This window comes from Anser cygnoides, chromosome 3, assembly GCF_040182565.1.
Source record: "Anser cygnoides isolate HZ-2024a breed goose chromosome 3, Taihu_goose_T2T_genome, whole genome shotgun sequence".
In the NCBI taxonomy this organism is placed as follows: Eukaryota; Metazoa; Chordata; class Aves; order Anseriformes; family Anatidae; genus Anser; species Anser cygnoides.
In genome coordinates, this window is record NC_089875.1 from 43,703,138 (window position 1) to 43,723,270 (window position 20,133).

General features: G+C 46.0%; 2 long non-coding RNA genes across 2 annotated transcripts; one reads left to right on the forward strand and one right to left on the reverse strand.

Moving 5' to 3' along the window:
• Positions 1-5,414: 5,414 nt before the first annotated feature.
• Positions 5,415-15,571, forward strand: LOC106048539 (uncharacterized). The gene is made up of 3 exons (XR_001214219.3): positions 5,415-5,485; positions 5,607-5,670; positions 15,455-15,571. It is a non-coding gene; the product is annotated as an uncharacterized lncRNA (long non-coding RNA).
• LOC136790406 (uncharacterized) lies at positions 5,477-15,650 on the reverse strand. Its single transcript, XR_010830290.1, has 3 exons — positions 15,570-15,650; positions 13,967-14,073; positions 5,477-7,223 (listed from the first exon to the last, which is right to left on the reverse strand). It is a non-coding gene; the product is annotated as an uncharacterized lncRNA (long non-coding RNA).
• Between the last annotated feature and the right edge of the window lie 4,483 nt (positions 15,651-20,133).

The window sequence follows — 20,133 nt, forward strand, 5'->3', positions numbered from 1 at the left end:
AGAACTGGAGATTTTGACAGATGTAACATAGCTGCAAAGCAAGCCACAACCTGGTGTTAAACCCTGCAGCAAGGGCGCAGCCCCATCCCTGCTGCCTTTCTCCCTATCCCTTCTTCTCCACCCCTCTGCTGTGAGATCTTCTTTGTGTTATTTTCTCTCTTTCTTCCACCTCCTCTCCCCTTTCTTCCTTTTGTGCCTTCCCTCCCCTTTCTTCCCTCGCAGGATGGAATGGTTTGGGCCCTGCGATTCTTTGCGGTTCATTGGTTTTGCTTTGCTGGGCTTCATTCCTCAGCACCGCACAAAGCTTCGGAGGAGGAGAGCAGGGGCTGGAGAAGGGAGGTTACATCAGGCATGTGGCAGACAGCGCTGAAACGTGTTTGTAACCTTGCCAGATGGATGGGCAGCCTCTGCGCTGCGGGGGCTCTCGAAAGCAGATTCAAAGTCATGCATAACAGGGGGCGGGGAGGGGCACGGAGAGGCCGGATGTCAAATTTCCATATATTTCCATCATCCTACTGTCATTTCTGCCTAACATGTCACTAGCCACACATTACAAGGCTTTCCCGCACTAGTCCTACCTATTAAAAGAGTGCCCTGACCGAGATGCTTCATTTCCCCCCCAGAACAAATACATGCTCTGGAAAGACTGTGGGAGCTGCCTGTAGCTGGTAAGAGGCAACCTCTTGTCATGGTTTGCCTGTTTGTGCTTGTTGCTGCTCGGTGCCATGCCAAACGATGAAGTAACTAAGAACAGGGATATCCCAAGCAGGGTTTGAGTAAGCCAAGGGTTTGATTCAACATCTTCTGGGTGCAAAACAAGGTGATGTGACTGGGCAGATGCTCGTTGTGCTGGTGTTACCTACCACCTGCATCGCTGCAGCACCTGCAGCCACAGCACTGGGTGGAAAGCCCCTTGCCATGTGCCACCCAGACAGTGAGCGGCACCAAAGGGCCTGGGCTGGGGAGCCTGTGCTGCAAACACATCTGAAAATGGGGCACCCTTAAAAATAGAAATGAGGGGCTTACAGCAATGGACAGTGTTTGATGCTTTCCTACTGTCACAGCCCCCGGGAAGAGAAAGCCTCACAGATACTTCACCCCAGGCAAGGTTTGTCACGACCACGGCACACAGCCCAGGTCTGTCCCTCCATGCCACTGCCATCATCAGCTCTGCCCAAGTGTCAGCCAAAGGGACGGCTCTGTGCAGGGAGCCCCGAGGACTGTTCAAGGCAGGGCCTACTGTATTTCATGCGTGTTTCTGTATTTCAGGTTGTGCCTTAGCAGCTGAATCCTGGGCTGCCAGCTGACTCCTCGGCAGCCTGTGCTGAAGGCCGAGCGATGCCCTGCCTGCCTGGCTTGCAGAGGACAGACGGAAACCTCCTTTTCCTCCTGCCAAGCCCACGATGCCCCTCCTCGCTGAGAGGACAGGCCTCTGTCCCGAGGAGCTGACTCCAGCAAAGCTTCGTGTTGCCGCTGTGACTCATGGCTCTGTCACTGGCCTTTCAGGATGGAAATCGGGGAACCAGTTTTTCTAACTCCGATCCCCCAGAACAACATAAGGCGTGTCTTAAATTATGCCTGCCAATGTTGGGCCCTACAGGCTCCTATGTCGTTCCCAGGGGAGGTGGTTTAGCCCATCAGCCCAAGGCTCAGAAAGGCTTGGCCAGGCCCTCAGCCCCCAGGTGTTGTTCTGCTTCTGGAAGGGTTTGTGGCTTAGAAAGGCTGTAACAATTTTTAAGCATCCAAAAATAGACAGTATTATATCGTGCCTGTCTAGTATCCACTGTAAAATCAATCTCTAGCCCAATTCCCTTAATTTAGCTACTTACAGAAGTTAAACAACTTTTGAGATAATTTTCCTGTATTTTGTCTCATGCCAGTGACAAGCATATGTGAGTGCATGTGTAAGTCTTTAGTTTTGCCAAAGTCAGCCAATTCGTCATTTCAGAGGGAAATAAATCATTTCTTTCCTCCCCCTTCCACTGTCCTTCTTCCTGCCCTTACCACCACTCCTCACTCCCACAGATGAAGGTCAGAAAGCTTCCACCTAACTGCAGAATCCTCAAAAATTAACAAAATGAACCCACAGACAGCAGGTCCTGAACTTGAGGAGGGTCAGCTGAGTCTCCAGCCCATTTTGTTTCTGTGTGCAGTGCTGCAGCCTTCAGCACGACTACTTAGCTGTTCAACTGCTCCGAAGAGCTTAAAATAGGAGAGCAGAAGCATTTGTCCTGAAGGGTCAGGATGAGCCCTGTTCTGCTCTTACTCACGGTGTATTCCCATTTCTTTTCTAAAGATTTCTTCTCTCCTCGGCACTCTGTAAAACAAGGAGCATAAGGCTCCTCAAATGCCTTCAGATGCTGCTGAGACTTCTGTCGCTGAACCTTAAAGCTGTTGTTTAATCACTTCACTCACAGCCAGATGCAACCTTTTGCTTAGAGAAACTTCTTCAGTCTGGTATGTGCTTTCAGTCAAGATCAAGCTGTTTTCCAAAGGTCTTTTCAAATCTGCAGTCATGTCTTATTTGAGCTCCAGCTGGGCTCCTTTCTGAGTGCAGTGTGTCCTGGTTTACAGCACAGTGTCTTTTTCTGCGGCTGTTGTTTTACCCTCGGTGTTTGAAGCTGACTCCAAGCCTTTGCCATCCTGTGCCCACGTCGTCTGCTGTTAAGGAAGAGCCAGGAAACAAGGGCCTCTACCATGCCGTGCCCAGTATGGTGTAATGAGGGAAATACGTGAAGCGAAGGTGTTTTAAGGGGAAGACTCCAGCTGTCTGTGCAGAGCTACCTCCAGCAATCACAAAACACTGTGCCTGATAGACGGCTGGTTCGTCCAAATGTCTGATGAACACTTGACAGTCTACTAAGATAAGTTACTGTCTAACCACTGCTTCATACTGTATTAATTTATTCACTGGTTTCATGCCAGTAATGAATAATGGTACAGTTCAGGGAATTACAATTTTTGAGTTTTTTTTTTTTTTTTTTTTTTTTTAACCTGGCAGCTAAATGTTGTCTGATTTTGCAAGTTAAATTATCAGCTCAGGATATCTCTTAACCTACTGTCACAAATGTGACAGGCTTAATCTTTTTTTTTTTTTTCTCTTGCCACCTAAAATAAGAAAATTCATCTGAAATAACTGCCTTGGAAAAGTTAAGTTAAGAATCTTTCAAGGATAGTTTAAATGATCTTTTTTTCCCCTTTTTTGAAATTTCTAGATAATAATTAAAAAAAAAAATTCACTCTACACCATTGTGTGTCAAGTGTAGAAGTAAACAGTCATATTAATTCTTACAAGAAATTCTGCCTAGGAAATGACAGTTCTCTCTACCATGTCTTGTGTGTGAACATCATAATGTTCATAGTAAGCAAACATAGACATAGTTTAAGTACATTCCAAATGCAAATACAACAGAAGTAGCAACTGGTCTTGTGTTTTGGGGCTCTGCACAGCCTGTTTTCACTGAACACAGAAATAGTTTGCTGAAAACTATTTGGTCAATTATCTACTATTTTCCCATTTTGCTACATATATAAGGAGGAACAAACCATAATATATAAAACAGTTAGATATCAATGCAGTAATAAGAAGTGTAAGATGACTGCTAACAGTAGCTAATTTTGGAGCTCACAGATAACACAATTTGTTTATTTGCTTGTGGCTGCTATCCAGCAATAGTGGTGTGACTGGATGGAAAAGGACGTGATAGAAAAAAAACCTACAAAGTTGACACTGTTTGGCAGTGCCAGCCAAAGAATGGGATCTAGTGGAGAGGCCGTGGGTGGGTTAGCTGCAGGGTACACAGAGGGACGAACACCTTGATACTGCTGCCTCCCTCTGCCCAGGCTGCTCTGCTCATCCAGGGGATGCCAATGCAGGGAGCAATGTCTTCTTCCATCCACCATCAAATCCACAGCTCAGGAGAGGATTTTTCCACAAATTTCACTGAATTCTACTTGAAAAAAGTCATGGAATCTACCACGTTGTCCCTTAGGTAAAGATGTAAAACTCACATTTAGTTATGTGTGCAGACTAACTGGTCACTGGAGAGGGAAATTAAATGGGGTGCAAAGTCCCAAACTTCAATAATCGTAACTCCTACTGAAGTCACTCGGATTTAGGCATCTCTTTTCCTTTGAGGTGATGAACCAAAGAATTTCCCACATCTCCATCAGTGAAATGAATTCCAAAACAACAACAGGGCTGGAAGCTTAATTTCTAAAAACAGCAGTGTACCCCATTAAAAAACTGGTGTTATATTTCATTTGGTGACTGTTCCAATAATACCCTCAACAGCTGTTGCAGCATCTTGGTTGGGATTCCTCTCACCTAACTTTAGTCATCCCAAGTTAGGTCTCCAGTCTAAATCTGATCCTTTGACCTCCCTCAAAGCCATGTGGCTCCACCAGATGGCTATTCAGAGCTCCAAAAATTTAGCAAGGGGAATTTCTGTGGTTCCATAGTTGAGTTTACTTTAAACAATCAACTGTTTTACAAGGCCCTGCTCTGAGAAAACAACCTTTAACCCATTAAAAAATTTCTGCATTCTGTTAAATAGAGTGTGAGACACACGAAAACCTCAATGTAAAATAAAATAATTGTGTTTACTTTTAGAGATTTCAACTGCCCCTGTAAATCACCAGCTGTAAAGCAGCAGGAAGCTGGCTGTGGATGGCCCCTGAGAGCAGGACACAGAGCTCCAAAGAGCTCCCAAGGACCCCAGAAAATAAAGGATGCTTTGGTCTCATTTGTGTCTCCAAGAGGTGATAGGGAAGCATACTTTTATTTCAACAGTGCTACTTTTGAACTGAGGGTGACAAAACCTGAGGTATCAACCTAGGAAGAGCTGCAGTTTTCAGCGTTACAGCAAAAAGGCCTTCCCCAGGCAGAGGGGAGGAGTGAGGAGATTGCTCTCTGGAGCCCATGGTGCTGCAGAAGCATCTCTGGGGCAGCCATTAGAGCTGACACAAATTTCAATGAGGCTGTAAAGAAATGCAGCCACTTCCCAGAGGAGCTCTGCTGAAGACCTCAGCGCTACAGCTTAGTCATATTAGCAGGCTCTACTTAAAAGCAGTTCATCCCTCCAGGTAAAATATAGACCTTCCCAAAAAGTGGGCTCTTTCAACTCCAGGTAAAAAGCAGGGAGTACTATCTAGGACATAGAGAGCTAGATACTACTCTGAAGTTTCTCAGAAGCACTGAAAAAAAAGGGGGGGAGATTAAGACAAGCACCAAGCTTTTTGGTGGAGTAGAAAATGGAACTAATATTCTGGTGTCCTGATCTGCTGTTTTCCTCTTTCTAGAAGGGTTTCTTTTGTTTTAATTCCCTGTGCATGGGGACCATTTCTGCTCATTCATACCACCTGAAGGAGGTAATTTAATTTCCCAGTATGTGGTAGCCAAAGTTGTAATTAATCTCAGGACCTGTAAATACTGGAGCCTCCATCTGTGGTGACTGGTTGCTTGCCAGCTGTGGCTAATGATAAGGTACTTTGGCAAGGGGCCTTTGGCCACACTGCCCAGAGTAAGATCAGTCCTGCTGAACAGTGAGGTGGGTCCTTACCACCTTTATGTGGCTGATGGTGTTATGAAGCTATATCTGCTATAGGTGCTGAGAAGGACAGAAGCAGTTTTGTGGATGGAGCTTTGTGGATCTCAGCTAGAAGTTACTGGTGAGTAAGTTGATTTCTACCTGTAAAGCCCTCTTGCAGCAGCCTGGCTGCAATCAGCAGAACAGGAGATGGTGAGAGCTGACTGTGGTAAGCCTTTGTGTTCTTTTTCATTATGTCCAAACACCCCTTTAACGGCCTGATTGACAGGGCCCTTTGAAAAATGTTGCTTTCTGAAGAACTAACTGTATTTTTGGATGTTGAGGCCCTGCTGTTCTGATGTTTGAAGTTTGTGGTACAGTTAAATGTGAGAATCATCTTTCCTGGCCGGGCTTTCCTTTATTCTCCTAAGGTCCAGCCCCCCATCCCCTTTGCTTGGAAGGACTGGTCCCAGTTGTGCTGAAATAGGTCTGTGGGAAGAGCTGTTCTTGGTCTGGCCTGAGGTGACTTCTCCGTTTTCCTCTGAAAAGAGAAGTGCTCCTTTTGAACTGTTTTTAATTTTAGCTCTTACTTCTGTTCCATGTGAAGAGTCCATGTCCCCTGGGGACATGGTATTTGCCTTTCCTTGAACCCTGCTCCTATGGTCTCTCAGGCTGGCTCTGCTTCCAGAAACCAGCTTTGTCTTTGATCTGTGTGTGTCAATTCATTTCTCTGAAGATGAAAATGCCCCCCTTGCATTTGGAGAAGAGACTGTGTAAGCCATGTGTACCCCCACGTGTTGGCCCAGCAGCAGAAAGGTAGTGTGGCAGAGGGGCATTTCCAGAGAGACTTTAATTTGGGGAAGGGGAGGCACAGGGCTGCTGGTGTGTGGCCGCTGCTGTAGCTGTGCTGAGCACATCTCAATCCTGTGCTGTGGATTCCACTCTGCTGGTAATTGAATTGAAATCAAAACATAACCGCATCGCTCTCACGCTCTGGCTGCTAAATAGCAGTATTGTGAATGAATCAGAGTTACTTCAGAGAATCACTTTAATGTGGCAGAATTGCAGCAATCAGGGGACAAAGTTAGATTTAGGAGTATCTGGTAAAGGAGCTGATTAGAGTTCAAAGGAAAGCTGCTTTTGTTCAGCCTTTCTGCAAATAGGGGTATGCATGGCCCAGAGGAATTAGCAGTGCTTGAGGGACAGAGTAACACCTGACTCCCGCTCTGCCCTGATCTTTACTTCCTGGCTTTGTGTGGACACTTTTTTTTTTTCCTGACATTTTTCCCAGGTTTAAGAGTAGTTAGTTCCTTGGCTCTTAGTGCTCTGTAAGACTGCTCATTTCACTCTATAAAGAGCTACGTGGGCAACAAATTACCTCTCCCCCACCCTCTAATGCCAAACCAGCCAAGCTGAAGGGCAGGAAATGGAATTGCTCGGTATCAGAAGCTGCAGGTTGATGGTTAGAGTGAGCTAGTGGGATTTTAAACAATTAATTCCTTGAGATAACCTTATGTCTTGCCTTCTACAATGATAAATGATGCCATAGCTCGGTGTTGCTGCTATTCATCGCTCCTTCATGTTGATCTCATGTGCATCCCGCTGTCTTTGCTGTCGTTCCCATAATGCGTTTTCACCATCTGCTGCAGCCTTGAACGGGACCATGTCCTTTGAGCCTTGCACAAAAGGATTAGCCTAGTGAGAGAGGGAGGTGAGTGGAAAAAATAGACAAGACTTAGAAATGAGAACCACCAAAAGAGTATTGTTACTGGTTGGCATGCTATAGAGAGATGCAAAGGAGGCTTGTGATACAGGCATGGTATGTCGGGGTGGGCAGGGAGGGGTGCTGGCTCTCCTCGCTCCCAGCAATGATGGTGGGTAACAGTGAGTGTTTGGTAAGGAAGTCTGTGTTTCAAGGGGCTTATGTCTGGGCAATCCAAACTTCCTGGTGTCAGACTGCCACAGCCATGCAAATGAGGAAATGAAGACTAACTGGAGGGGTAAGCTTCACTATAAATTAGTGAGCCAAAACACTTTTTTTTTTTCATTTAAACCCATAGGTTTATTTTTTCAATCTTGAAATAGATACAAAGACTTTCCATGTACCGTGGACTGGTAGAAGGAAAGACGTTAAGGCTCAGTCATGCTAACATGGGCACTCTCATTTTAATGAGCTCTAGTAAATAGCCCTGTGAACAGAAAATAAAAATACAATGTTTTTCCAATTTTTTTCATGTTGACAGGAAAAATAACTATCAACTTGCTCATATGAAAAAGTTTTTCTCAGCTGAACATATGAAAATTGGAATCTTGCAACTTCTATCAAGAACTATTCTAGCTTTACCTGGAACTACCTTTAAGTACTTTACAGTCACTTAAGTATTCCAAGTTAAAGGAGGGGGAGGGGGGGAAATCTGTGGCTAGACATACTCACCAAGAATTCATATCATGACTTTTTTTTTTTTAAGTATGATGCTAGATATCAGAGAGAAACTGACTTATACATTCATTGACAAGCATATGGAAAGACTAATATCTGGTTTCATTTCTGATGCCATCTTAGTTGGATCTATTTAATTTGTATAAAAGAATGTTTCCAGGTGTGCATTTGTAGGTGTATCTCCTTCTTGTGGGAGAAAGAATAGCCTGTAGCCTGAGTTCTGGCTGTGATATGTTGCCACTTATCTAACTCAGTCTAGACCAGGACAAATGAATCTATTGTTTCTGATCTGTAGGTCAAATCTATTGCCTCTTATAATTACCTGTATGACAACTCGCCTAAAAGGCCTTTATGCTTCACAGGCTGGTTAAAAGACACAATAGATTTTCTTTCTTTCTTAAACCAAGAACTTCAATTTGCTCTTGGGATGTAGCAATCAGTAATGATCAGGTATTTCTTCTGCTGGCAAAGGTGTTAACCTGTCTGTACTGGAGCCTTATATGCTTTGAGGTATGCACTGTTGACCCTGTTCCTTGAAAAATAGTGTTGAGGGCTAGGGCAAAGGTGGCACTGTTGTTCTAGCACTGTCTGGGACCACCTGGAGAAGTCCTCAGTGCAGGATATACCAGGCACTCCCTTTGTGTGAGTAAAGGAGGAGAGGAAAGTGTATAGGGAAGTAAAGTTTTGCCATACCAGGTTTCCTGCACAGAACTACAAAGCAATATGACAAATAATTTCCAGCACTTTTCTTCAAGGTCAGCAATTTCAGAAGTCTTTCCAAAACACCTAGGTTATGATTGCGACTGTCTGCCTTTGCCGTTTCAAAAGCTTCTACCTATCAACACAAGTGTTTCCCTGTGCAAAGCTGCTGAACTGGTTTCATCCTGCCTGCAGAGTTGGCTTATTTCGGCTTATGAAGTCAGAAGTTTCTGGAAGAAACTCTGAATCTGCGTGGTGTACGTAACTCCCTCTCAGGTTTCATAAGCAAGATGAATACATTTGCACTGAAATACAGTAGGAATAACAAGCCGGGGCACTTTCTTACTTGTTGATAAGTTATTTCCTCATGAGACGCAACGTATTTTGCATAAGTCTAGTGATCTCTCGCATCTTGTTACCTAGGAGGCGGTTTACAAGTGATCTGGACTAGTCTCATCAGCACCACAGAAGGCTTTTTGGTTTGTTTTTTGCAGTTTCCATACTCCCTCCTGGGGGGGGAGGGGGGTCTCTGAGTACTCTCGAGAGATGCTCTGAGACTGTCCACACCCAGCTCAATAGCACGTGTCAGGCTCCAGGCAGGCTGCTTTCCTGTGGGGTATTTCTGGTTGTCCAAAACTCTCAAAAATACTTTCTGTGAACGGACAGAAAGGCACAGCTCATGAGTTACCCTAGCTGACTTGGGGCTCTCGGTAGCAGAGTGTCTTCAATTGCATCAAGGAGTCAAAATACAATTGTATTTTCAAACTTCTCTTCCTTGGCTTGAAATCACAATCAGTCGGCGATGACAACTTTGTTTTTTCAAGTAAAACAAACATAAATCTCCACAGAAAAGTTGAGAATATTTTTTTCCAACCTCAGCTTTGTCAAGGGACACTGATCAGATGGGTATAAAATGATGATATTTGTCAGCAGTTCTTCATTTATTGGTGGTATGGGTCCTATGCTTGTGGAAGCAGAGTAACATAGAGAAGAATAAGGGAAATGTCATTTGAAAGCTGTTTAATCAGCTACTTGTGAAGGTTCAGATCTAGGGGAGAGCACTGAGGGACAGAGGAGTTGTAGTAAGTAGCTTAGGCTCCTGTACGCAAGAAAGAAAATAGAGAAATGTATCTATCCTGGCTTTCTGTGGAAATAGCAGTACTGCTATAGCAGTCACCATTTTGAATCCAAAACAGAATTTCAGTTTGGAGGAGTATCAACACCCTGGAGACCTTTGTGATTACAAAGAATGTAGAAAGACCAAGACTGAAGTCACCCTGATTTGGGAAGATCAGAAATTTGAATCTGATTCTCCTGTATTGCAGGGAGGCACAAAACTGCTTGTCTGCTGGCTGTGGTGAGAAGCACAGGTGATTTCTTAATTGCTGTTTTTTTCTGTTTTGCTTTGCTTTCCTTAAGAAGACTAACAAAAGCATGATTTCCTCACGAGGAAGAACTGAGGAAGTGGGAGAAAAGAGAGGTTTCTTTTCATAGGATAGGAGCGGTATTTCCTGCCCAGCTCTAGCACTGTTATTCCATCAGTTTAGGTACTACTCAGGTGAGCAGTGTTTTTGGTTGGTTGGGAAACTTCTAAGGGGAAGTATTTTTTTTCCTAGAAACATCTGTTTCCAGTACTTTCTGGCTCCTGCTCAAGTCTAGAGCTCCTCAAGGATGGTCTCTCATCTACTCCTCCTTCTTCCCCCCCATTCCCAGGACCCAAGGGAGGTAGAAGGTGCACAGCACAGGAAGGGAAGGCTTTGTCATTCATAATTGTGGTTAACCAGGCTTGAAAGCTGGCTTAGCCTCAGTCTGAGCTGAGCTTTGTTTTGGCTGATAGTTCTTAGTTAATGCCAATTCCCTTGTCCAAATTCATCAAAGAGATTTATAGGAGGTTGTACATAGGTGCTCTTCTCAGAGGAGAAGGAAAAAAAAAAATCAGCACTCAAAGATGAGAGGAACTTGGCTCTCCTCCCTGGGGAGGAGAACAACAAGTGCTAGCAAAGCAGAAAGCTCTCCGGAAGGGCAGTGAGTAACAGGGAGGAGGAGGGATGACTTAGCACTTGGAGCATATCATTGCCTCTGTCCTAGCCTCCTCTGTAGCTTCTGAACGTGCTGTTTTGCCACTTGATGCTCCTGTGCCACTGTACAGACAACCTACTGCTGGGCAGGGTGCACTCTGGCCCATGTTGGATTGCTCCAGCTGGGCAGGAATTGTTTTTGTAGGTGTTAATGTGTACAAGTTGGTTCAAGCAGGCATTGGCATGTTATCAACCAGCAAACAAATCCTGTGCATCAGTGCTTAGCTACTGGGGATCCTAGAAAGAAATAGAAAGTCCCGTTGCTCACGGTATTGCTCCAAGGAAATGTGTTTTGTTGCTGAACATCTTTTTCCCCTCTTCGAGCTTAGCCCTAGTGTCTCTCCTGCAGACAGCAGTTCCTAGTGCATAGCGAAGCTGAATATGGAACAAAATGACATTAAAAAGAAGCCAAAGCCTTTGCTGATCTAAGCTGAAGCATTAGATGACATATGAAAGCCATTAAAGCTAGGCCAATTTACATCTGTATTATCCGTGAAATTCAAAATGCTATCTGCCTCTCTTTCTGTGTAAGCTGTCACATGCATGTACCTTGTAAATGGCAATACTGCTGGTGTTGTGTCTTTCTGCTATTGTTTTTTTGTTATTGCTGTTTACTCTTAAGTACTTACCATGTACCCCTGTGCATCATAAGATCATGAACAGGTGCACAGGGCCAGACCTCTTGGCCTGTTGGTCCTGGCAAAGGAGGAGGAAACCACTCTCTTCCTCATCTAGCAGAGTCTTACATTAACTGTGAAATGCTGGGTGAGAGGGAAGTCCTAGGTTACGCAAGACTGCTGGAGAAATGGCCAGGAAGCACAAGAGCACGGAGGAAACATATGGATAGCATTTGGGTTTTTAACTGTGGAAGCTGAGAATCTGCACGTGCTAAAGGAGCAAAATGATTTTCAGGGGGTGTGGTTTTTTTTTTGAGGAAAATCCATGATAGAGATCCCATACCTTTTCCTTAATGTTTGGGCTTTCCTGTACAGGCTGCTTCATTCTTATTTCAGGCTAAAGTAAATGGAAAAAACATAAGGGGTCCTGTAACCACTGCCTAGAGCTAACTTTGATGCTCCAGAGCAGCGAGTGTAGTGATGAGAACTGAACCTGTGGCCAGAAGCAGAGGGGAGGGTAAGTGCTAGAGGCCACCCTACCACCCTGGGGGTGGCATGCAGGGGGGACAGGACCACAACAAAGGGTCCTAGCAGGCAGGTTATAGAGGCTGGCTGCTGTGACTAATGCCTTGGTGTGCAGCCAGGTGCTAGAGGCAGACCTTCCTGTCCATGGGTGTGGGTTCACGTCCCTGGTCTCCAAAGGGCCAAAGCCTTCTGGCAAATGAACCCTTTGGGTTTAGCTTTTGTTTCTCTTCCTCTGTTATTCCCCAGCTACTTTGCTGTCTTCAGGCCTCTCTAGCTGCCTCCCAGTGAGGATGGCACAGCGAGGGTCCCAGTGACCCATCCCCTGGAGAACGAAATCTCATCCTACTGGCAAGTGGTGCTGGATGAGTTAAAGCCTAGCTGAGACGTGTTTGTGGGCTGTCCTTGGGTGTTCCTCTGAGCTGGCGACAAAGGAAACCAAACAGGAGGTGCTAACAAGGAAGGAAGGGCCTGTCTGCTGCAGAAAGCTTTGAAAGTTAGGAATTAAAGGGATGAAAAAACAGCTCTGGTTAACTTTCTGTAACTCATGTCAATCTCTTTTAGTTCTGTGCTTGTAGATCTAATCTCTCTCCCTGTCATTGTTTACATCAGGTTCATCTGAGCTGTGCACCTTGCGTGTGAAAGGATTTTCAAGGTTTGATACCTTCTCTGAAACTCATGCCTTAAGCTGTTCTTCTGATAATAAAATTCACACAACAGCGTTTCTGGTGTGCTGTTTCAAAACTGTTTCTCCTTCACTACACACAGCTGCTGCTCTATGGCTGTCATAACATCTAGGGCATTGAAGTTGTTTACATCCTACCTTGTTTCTGAAACAGTAGAGAAAAGTATGTTCAATCAAACAATGCTTCACAGTGGGACTTGACCAGCCAAGCTCCTTAGGAAGGTATAGTGCTATGTCCTTTAGAGGTATGTGGGTCCTCCGAAGTTTTGTACCTAGCTTTTCTTGCAAGAAGAGCTATGTTCAATCTTTCATTTGGGCAGTGTATGGAAAGGAACATTGATTTTTGTCTTGACTCTCCATCTTGTATGCAGTTGTAGAAAGCCTTTGAAAGTCCGCAGTTGTAGGAACTGTGACAACTGGCTGAAAGCATCCCGTGAACTTGTGAGGAAAGGCAGCAGATGCTGAATGCACAGCCTGTGTGCAGCCAAGGGGGCTGCAATGCACCAGGGGAAATTAATTTGTTGCAGATGCTCTTGCTGTGACTGAGCCAGAGGAGGGAGGAGGAGGAGGGGGCCACGTTGCTTCTGACCTGCATGCTACTGATGAATATTTTTTCCCTCAATAGCTGAATTTGCTCTGTACGGTTGGGATGGATGGGAGCCCTCATTTGAAACCTTGTCACTGTTGTATGGTGAAGAACTAGGTATCCTCTGCACCATTTCTGCCTCCCCATATCCACAGCAATGTTTGTGAGTAGTCTGTCTTGCTCTTAATATCTGAGAGATGAATATAGCAGCTAATAAGGGAGAAGCTTGCTGCAGTCCTTGAAACCATATAGCAAATGAGTGCTTTGCTAATCTTAGATGGGCTTTGAAGTCAGCATTTCTAAAAGCTTTGCAAGATCCCTTTTCACTGTAACCACAATAAGAGAGTATATCGGAGATGACTTTTGAGATGGTACAAAAGGCAGCAATTGAATTTCCAGGTATTGTTGCACTTGCACATGGCACCAGGGAAAGAACTTCAATGTGAGGGGACTCAAAATCAGATTAAAAGGTTGCAGGCACTTGCAGGATTTTGCTACCACTAATTCACTGAGCATCTTCTATGGGGGGAAAAAAAAGCACTTTAAAAATTGAGGTGTTTTCAGTGTGATATTGGGTGGTCAAAAATGGGAACTTGCACTCTATTTGGCTTTGTTCTTTTTTTACAGCCCTTCTGAGGGATGGCACTTCATGGGACTGCCCAGCCTTTGTCTGTCCCACAGTCATCTTTTTCCATCCCTCTGTTGTTCCCCTACTGAGCCCTGATCCAGGCTGTTGCTAAACTGAACAAACTTGAGCATACACAAGGTAGACTGAGGAGTGAGACTCAGAATATGTATGTAAGGTCCTGACCTGAAGATCCACAATCTTCACATGCCATAGCACCTGCAGCTTCCACGAACTGGTGGGAAGCCCAAGTACTACTCTTGTGGGAACACCAGCACGGCTCCTCTGGCTCCCTGAAAGCAAACATGGGAGAGATGTAACTCATCCACTTGAGAGACAGGATTTCTTCTCAGTGAGATGTAGCTGTGAAAAACTAATCACAGGCTTTTAGTGCTGTTTTGAGAAGGAGGCGGGGGAAACTCTTGTATTTTGGCTGTGCTGTCCCACTACCAAAAAAAAAAAGATGAGCAGAGCTTTCCCTTGGGCTTCAGCCCCTGGCCATGCTGTTACATTCTGTGATGTTTGGCAGGCAGGGCTGTGGAGGGTAAGGAGCTGCCATGTAGGGCAAAGGATGTCCTGCTCTTTTATGTATGTATTTTCCTCAAATGCTGCTCTACAGGTGAGTTTGGGCTTGCGTTTTTCTGTTATTCACACAATTTCAGAGGTGGTAGCAGCACAGTTTAAGTGCGCTATCTGGTGCTCCTGGGTCTATCTATATGCTACCTGCTTTGCTCTCCTGTTGGCAGAAGTGTTAGGCTCATTATCATGGAAAAGAAAAGATCCTTTCTGACTTAACTGGAGTGATATGGTTGTCCCGACCTGGTTACCTGGAAAACTGGCACTTGAAACTTGCTTTTTCTAAACAACAAAGCAAATGTTTCAGGTGTTGGAAGACAGCGAATGGGGATGAGTCTTGAACTGGAAAAGGCCCAGTTCCTCAGAGACCAGCAGTGCTTTCTGTTTGGTTTGTGCTGAGCAGCTCAGAGGACTGGTAACTAATGAGCCACTCAGATGTGGCCCTCACTGGTAATGCAGCATCAGCTGTTTTGGACCCGGCTGCTCAGTGAAGTAAGCCAGACCACTTGATTTCTGTCCCAAATGCATGTGTTCGCATCAGGAAGTAAAACTGGGGCCTGCGCTAACTGGCACCACAGCTGGCCATCTGTGCACAAAGGGAGCGTGGGCCGGCCCTGAGCACATGAGCTGGAGAGGAGGTGCCCTGGGCTGGGGAAGCTGCCTCTGTTGCTGACAGGGCTGGAAGTGGTGGAGGAACTGGACTGGAGCTGAATTTGCTTTAATGGTGGTTGAGGCCCATTGGAGATGTGGTTTCTCCTGTGAGAAGTGAAGCCCTCGCTTGGCTGGGAGGCAATGGGAAGGGTCAAGCACCCCCCTGCTAGGACAGTATGTAACTGCTGGTTGAAATCCAGACCTCTCCACCTCCAGGAAACACTGGTTGTTCAGAAGATACTTGGTCCTGTCCAGCGCGCCTCAAGAGCCCTGGTCTGAGATGAGGTTTTAGGGCTAATGTTGTCTGTGCAACAGGGTTACGGCTCTGGTTCATCTGCCAGGGCAGCTCTGCTGTCCCCACCTGAGTCTGTGCTAAAGAAGCACTTGTATCGCATAAGGTGGTAGGGAATAAGGTTGGTCACTATTCTCTCCTTACCTTTATTTCAGGTGAAGTTAATTGCAAATGAGGTGTTTACTAACTGGAGGTGAGAACACCATCTGCAATTACATCTATCAAGTACAGAGAAGCTTTAGAGCTGAGCAAATAATGTTTGTGGCTTACCTATTCCCAGGGAATGCATGGCGCTGCTTCCGTATGTGCAACTCTGCCTGCTCTCCTGAAATCCATTTGGGAAGATAAGTGAATCATTTCTCATCAGGCTACAAGAATTTCAAAACTTCTCTCCAGGGTTCCTTCGACACTCCTCTGCGCACATCTTAATTTCCTGTAACTGTCCTAATCCACTTCCCATAGGTACCCATGGGAGCCTTGTTATCGACCTCAACTGGAAAAAGGATTGCTTCTCTCCCTCATTATAACTGCTATTAACTGGCACAGTTCTTCTCTGCCTCCATCACAGGGGCCATTAACATAATAGGTCAGAGAAAGCTAGCTCTGCCTGTGCCCCTCAAAGGGTCCCTGCAGAGCAGGGAAGAAGAGTGCTGGCTGTGCAAGAGGAGCTGCTCTTGCCACCTGGGTGTGCTGAGACTGGGGGCTGTCAGCCAGGGTGCCCTCCGCCAGCATTTACACCTGCATGCCTCGGAGAGTGATATGGGTGACAGGCTGGAAACTTCCCCAGATTGAAGCTCTTTAATTGCCTGTTCCTGAAGCAGCCTCTGGGGTGAAGCAGTGCTCGGCTGCTTGTTACCTGCCTGGCCTCCATAAGCTCCCCACAGAGCCGGTGGTCAATGGAGATGCTGAATTGCCCTTGGAGCTCACCTTTCTCTGTTCCTTTCCCAGAGTAACAAGGTATGAGAACTGGGGAGTGCTGCCAATTTAAACAGTACCCTCCCTCCTGCAGTGGCATGACAGAGCACGCTGACGGCTTATCTTCTGCTGCAGCGCTGGGAATACCTGGATTTCAGGCCGGAGTTCAAGCAGGGGGCCTGGAAGCAGATTTAGTGGAGAACATACAAGGACAGTAGTGTCCCATGTGCTTGTTCGAGGGGCGAGGTGCAGGTTCTGTAGGAAGATCCTGGGATAGCTGGGGCACCTGAAAACCCCAGAGAAGTTTAAGCTACTTCAACTAGATGCATATAGGACAAGAGGTTGGTGTGGTACAAGACTGCCAGGGCCTTGGACTGACCACTGGAAGGTGTTTCAGATGATCATGCCCTCAGTGGAGACCCTTTCCTTCTGAAAAGCAGCCCCTTTCCTCTGTGACCCCAGAGGCAGGATGCTGCTGCTTCTCCTGTGCCCAGGCTCTCATGTTTGCAGTACCTTGAGCTAGTCCTTGCATGAGACATTTGAGGTGGGAGGGCAGGGCTAAGACATAGTCCTGCCCTGTGTAGCCTGCCAGCTACAGCTGCTGGTGTAACAGCAGAGATCCCAGCATCCTGGTCTTTCTGGGGCATCCACAGGTGGTGCTCAGCCTGAGAGGAGCATGGTGCCTGTGCTAGGTGTGGGACAGGCCTGCAGTTAAAGTCTGGCTGATGTTACGGATCTCTTAGCCTGACATCTGCCCTAAATGTCTTCCTGTGGCCATGCAGACCAAAGGGGGTGTGGAGGGAGAGATAAGCAAAATAATCTGCAGGAGGCTGCATGTAGTCTTCAATCCCAACAGATCAAAAGCATCAAAATTCAGTCGGGATAAAGGACGGCTTGGTGATACTCTTCGAGGGGGAGGGGAACCATAAAAGAGGATTAGGAAAGAACTTGTACTTCAGCACATGGCCAATATGCAGAGCTTGCTAAGAGTCATAAAGATCTGTAATTATATTTGTATGGATTATACTAATCCATGAACTTGTAACCCATGGGACGTGGTCATGTTGGGCTGGAGAAACACAATTATCAGACACTGCTTTGTGATGTGCTAGTACATGTCTTGGGGCTGGCTTACTAAGTGGAAAGATCCTACCAGGGTTAAGGTGCTGGCTGATAGTGCAACTATATTTTTTTTTTATTGGGAGCATAGCCTCAAATGTATATTTGGGAGGCAGGAAAACCCTACCACCTCTTAAATTTGCCTTAAGGAACAGAATAATCAAACATATATTTGAATACAATCCAGGAAATTACTTGTGTTTTCACTTCCTTGCTTGCATTTACATAACCAACAGCCCAGCAATCTTAAAATTGCAGATCATGGCTTGCTTTGCTCACCTCTTGAGAATAAACTCACCCCAGCTTCATTCATTTAACTTCAATATTTCTCATTCTCTGGCTTAACTGGAGCTTCAGGTTCTTAGTCCCCACAAAGAGTGGCTCTGTTCAGGCAGCTCACTGGTGTTTCACTGTCTGAATCCTAGCTTCCCCTCTTCGCTTTGGCAATTGCTCAGATATCCCTGACAGCAGCCTTTTAAAATGTTTTATCTGGCATTGTTTGCTAATGCCTCTCCTGTGACAGGAGCAACGTGATTTTGTATGCTCATCCAAGACTTTAAATGCTGCAGAGATTAGCAAGGGATGCAGGTACTCAAACACTCACCTGCAGCCTGTACTCAGAGGAGGCTGTGGCCACACTGGAATATCTCAGATGTTATTAAATAAGACTGAAAGATAAATTATTGCTGTCAAGGAATCAGGGCATGGATAAAATTAACTGACCTCCTCCGTTAAGCTGTTGAGCATCCTCCATATTTCCTGAAACTGGGGGTGTTGGAAGAGCTTGTGGTATGAACATCTCACACCTGTAGCACTGAACACTTTATGCCTACCTTGGGAGTAGCAGTGAGATTACGACAGTTGATAATATCAGCTCGATATCTGGCTGGACTATGTTTTGTGTTGCAGAGCTTGCCTTACTAACATGGATTGAAGCCAACCTGGGAAGGCAGTGTTCCTGTGGGTTCTGTGACCTGTTGGGTTCTGGATCTATTCCATGTGCTTTCCTTAAAGATGTACAAAACCAGGCAAGACAGATGAGTTTTGCTGTGGAGAAACCCACCTTCCAGAGACTTTCTGAAAAATGTTTGTAGGAATCCAGGCTGGGTGGGAGAAAATGTGTAAAAGTGTACCTTCCAGCTGCCAGGGCAGGGAGATAGCAATACACTCAGGGAGAGGCAGCAGGTCTCCCAAATGCCATTTGGGAAGAGTTAGAACAGCAGCGAGTGAACTTCTGAACTTCAGTGTTCTTGGAAACTGCTAACCTGATGTGAATCTGCTTCCTGGCACATAGAGAGCACTAACCTAAAAATGCTTCAGCATGTAGTGTTGCCATCTGCTACGGGATGGAAGTATCTTCATAGTGGATAATAAAGTATTTTTTTCTCTGCTAGCTTCATGTGTTCCTCTGGAAATGTGGATGGGCCCTCGGTACCTTTCCCAAGTTTCCCAAAGGTCCTTCATGAAGTCAAAAGGCAGAAGACAACCCCAATCAAGGATCTGGCCCAACCCATAGGTGGAGCAAATTGCTGTTAATTTAAGAGGTGGTGGGATGCAATGTCTTTAGTTAGAGGTATGGGAGGAGGGCAGAGACAGTTGTACTTGCACTGCAGCACACATACCAGACACCCAGCACAGGGATGCAGGCAGACCCCCCCCCCTTGCCCTGCTTGGATTAGCAGAACCACTGCTGGACCCATCTAGTGCTTAATGGTCTCTAACAGCAACACTTCCTAATTCAGAGTATGTGGATGGATGGGTATTGCAATGGATACCAGTCCATGGGTCTTGGTTTGCCCTAAGATGTTAAAAAAAAATTAGCTGCCCTGTCAAATCTTAGTGATCCTGAAACTAGCCCATTCCCTCAGTTTTAGTCACAGATTGCATTTCAACCAGGTGGAAGACTGTGACTGTTCCTCAATGTTATCTGTCCTCCACTGACCAGATTGTTAAGAGAAGTACTGAGACTTCATTAAGAAGTCGGCAAACTGGAAATAGGAGAGAAATATGGCCCTGAGGGTGGGGAGTGGGGGGGAAGGTGAGGAGGAATATTGTGTTCATGCAGAGCATTTGGTATTTAAGACTCAGTAGAGCTTGCAGAGTAGACCGATCTCTGGTTCAAAATGGCATGAGAAACGCTGATTTGCCAGCACTCCCAGGGCTGCACGTCCTGTTCCCTGGTTCAGTGGGGTTTGATGGAGCTGCCTTTTCTTGTCCACAGACTGCTTGGCACTGCCACCTGCGATATGTTTACTGGGTCAAGACAGGCTCCGTGACTCCTGCAGAGCTACTTTGAAACTGGTTAGGCATCATCTGACAGATACAGATGTGTTGGAGCTCTCATACAAAACACATCTTATGCACTAAAGTGTGTTCTGGCTTGATAGGATGACTTGTCCCGTGTGCTCATCACGCAAGCATGCCCTTAGGGCACACGATGCAGTTTGGGACGGGTTGGCAGCAGGGATAGCTCTCCCAGCAGGCAGCTTGGACGCTACGTGCTGCGGGAATGGATGCTGAGTCTCAGGAACAGGCAAGGACACGAGAGCTACTGTGTCTGTGCTCTGGCTGCTCTCCACACAGCCCGGCTGAGGAGTAATGAACTGCCTGAAGAGACTCTCGTGAGGTGGCTCCATCTTGTCTCTTGTCCTGACTGCGGGTGTTTTCTGAGCAGATCAGTTCTTGCTGGCCCAAAGGGTACGCTGAGGGAGGTCAATCGAGGGAAGATATTAAGGAGCCCTATTACACCACTGTGCCTTCATGTGATGTGCAGGGGAAGAGCAAGGCGATGTCTGAGATG